Source organism: Bison bison, unplaced genomic scaffold (genome assembly GCF_000754665.1).
Source record: "Bison bison bison isolate TAMUID 2011002044 unplaced genomic scaffold, Bison_UMD1.0 scf7180017864110, whole genome shotgun sequence".
Lineage (NCBI taxonomy): Eukaryota > Metazoa > Chordata > Mammalia > Artiodactyla > Bovidae > Bison > Bison bison.
In genome coordinates, this window is record NW_011494682.1 from 2,055,781 (window position 1) to 2,059,048 (window position 3,268).

The following is a 3,268-nucleotide window of genomic DNA, read 5'->3' on the forward strand; positions in this document are numbered from 1 at the left end:
GGAAAAAGTTGGCCTAAAGCTCAACATTCAGAAAAGTAAGATCATGGCATCTGGTCCCATCACTTCATGGGAAATAGACGGGGAAACAGTGGAAACAGTGTCATTTTTTTTTTAATTTAATAAATAAACAGTGTTTATTTTTCTGGGCTCCAAAATCACTGCAGATGGTGATTACAGCCATGACATTAAAAGACGCTTACTCCTTGGAAGGAAAGTTATGACAAACCTAGATAGCATATTAAAAACCAGAGACATTACTTTGCCAACAAAGGTCCGTCTAGGCAAGGCTTTGTTTTTCCAGTGGTCATGTATGGATGTGAGAGTTGGACTGTGAAGAAAGCTGAGTGCCAAAGAATTGATGCTTTTGAACTGTGGTGTTGGAGAAGACTCTTGAGAGTCCCTTGGACTGCAAAGACGTCCAACCAGTCCATTGTAAAGGAAATCAGTCCTGGGTGTTCAATAGAAGGACTGATGCTAAAGCTGAAACTCCAATACTTTGGCCACCTCATGTGAATAGTTGACTCATTGGAAAAGACCGTGATTCTGGGAGGGATTGGGGGCAGGAGGAGAAGGGGATGACATAGGATGAGATGGCTGGATGGCATCACTGAATCAATTAACAGGAGTTTGAGTGAACTCCGGGAGTTGGTGATGGACAGGGAGGCCTGGCGTGCTATGATACATGGGGTTGCAAAGAGTTGGACACGACTGAGCAACTGAACTGAACAAGGTAGTAAAGCTTCTTGCTTTAGTTATTTCATTTACTCATGTTTTTATGGGGCATGCATGCATGCTAAGTCGCTTCCGTTGTGTCTGACTCTGCAACCCCATAGACAGAGGCCACCAGGCTCCTCTGTCCACAGGATTCTCTAGGCAAGAATACTGGAGTGGGTTGCCTGTTCCTTCTCCGTTTATGGGGCTCCCCTATGTAATTGTTTTTCTCCTGTTAATCTGTCTAATGTCAATTTATTAGGCTAATCACAGAAAACTAGCCAATCTGAACACACGGACCACAGCCTTGTCTAACAATGAATCTAAGCCATGCTGTGTGGGGCCACCCAAGACGGACGGGTCATGGTGGAGAGATCTGACAGAATGTGCTCCACTGGAGAAGGGAATGGCAAGCCACTTCAGTAGTCTTGCCTTGAGAACCCCATGAACGGTATGAAAAGGCAAAATGATAGGATACTAAAAGAGGAACTCCCCAGGTTGCTAAGTGCCCAAATTGCTACTGGAGATCAGTGGAGAAATAACTCCAGAAAGAATGAAGGGATGGAGCCAAAGCAAAAACAATACCCAGTTGTGGATGTGACTGGTGATAGAAGCAAGGTCTGATGCTGCAAAGAACAATATTGCATAGGAACCTGGAATGTTAGGTTCATGAATCAAGGCAAATTGGAAGTGGTCAAACAGGAGATGGCAAGAGTGAACATCAACATTCTAGGAATCAGCGAACTAAAATGGACAGCAATGGGTGAATTTAACTCAGATGACTATTATATCTACTACTGTGGGCAGGAATCCGTTAGAAGAAATGGAGTAGCCATCATGGTCAACAAAAGAGTCCGAAATGCAGTGCTTGGATGCAATCTCAAAAATGACAGAATGATCTCTGTTAGTTTCCAAGGCAAACCATTCATTATCACAGTAATCCAAGACTATGGCCCAACCAGTAACGCTGAAGAAACTGAACAGTTCTATGAAGACCTACAGGACCTTTTAGAACTAACACCCAAAAAATATATCCTTTTCATTATCAGATCAGATCAGATCAGTTGCTCAGTCATGTCCGACTGTTTGGGACCCCATGAATCACAGCACGCCAGGCCTCCCTGTCCATCACCAACTCCCGGAGTTCACTGAGACTCATGTCCATCGAGTCACTGATGCCATCCAGCCATCTCATCCTCTGTCGTCCCCTATTCCTCTTGCCCCCAATCCCTCCCAGCATCAGAGTCTTTTCCAATGAGTCAACTCTTCGCATGAGGTGGCCAAAGTACTGGAGTTTCAGCTTCAGCATCATTCTTTCCAAAGAAATCCCAGGGCTGATCTTCAGAATGGACTGGTTGGATCTCCTTGCAGTCCAAGGGACTCTCAAGAGTCTTCTCCAACACCACAGTTCAAAAGCATTAATTCTTTGGTGCTCAGCCTTCTTCACAGTCCAACTCTCACATCCATACATGACCATGGAAAAACCATAGCCTTGACTAGACGAACCTTTGTTAGCAAAGTAATGTCTTGCTTTTGAATATGCTATCTAGGTTGGTCATAACTTTCCTTCCAAGGAGTAAGCGTCTTTTAATTTCATGGCTGCAGTCACCATCTGTAGTGATTTTGGAGCCCAGAAAAATAAAGTCTGACACTGTTTCCTATGTTTCCCCATCTATTTCCCATGAACTGATGGGACTGGATGCCATGATCTTCGTTTTCTGAATGTTGAGCTTTAAGCCAACTTTTCACTCTCCACTTTCACTTTCATCAAGAGGCTTTTTAGTTCCTCTTCACTTTCTGCCATAAGGGTGGTGTTATCTGCATATCTAGGGTTATTGATATTTCTCCCGGCAATCTTGATTCCAGCTTGTGTTTCTTCCAGTCCAGCGTTTCTCATGATGTACTCTGCATATAAGTTAAATAAACAGGGTGACGATATACAGCCTTGACGAACTCCTTTTCCTATTTGGAACCAGTCTGTTGTTCCATGTCCAGTTCTAACTGTAGCTTCCTGACCTGAATACAAATTTCTCAAGAGGCAGATCAGGTGGTCTGGTATTCCCATCTCTTTCAGAATTTTCCAGTTTACTGTGATCCACACAGTCAAAGGCTTTGGCATAGTCAATAAAGCAGAAATAGATGTTTTCTGGAACTCTCTTGCTTTTTCCATGATCCAGTGGATGTTGGCAATTTGATCTTTGGTTCCTCTGCCTTTTCTAAAACCAGCTTGAGCATCAGAAAGTTCACGGTTCACATATTGCTGAAGCCTGGCTTGGAGAATTTTGAGCATTACTTTACTAGCGTGTGAGATGAGTGCAATTGTGTGGTAGTTTGAGCATTCTTTGGCATTGCCTTTCTTTGGGATTGGAATGAAAACTGACCTTTTCCAGTCCTGTGGCCACTGCTGAGTTTTCCAAACTTGCTGGCATATTGCTTGCAGCACTTTCACAGCATCATCTTTCAGGATTTGAAATAGCTCAACTGGAATTCCATCACCTCCACTAGCTTTGTTCATAGTGATGCTTTCTAAGGCCCACTTGACTTCACATTCCAGGAT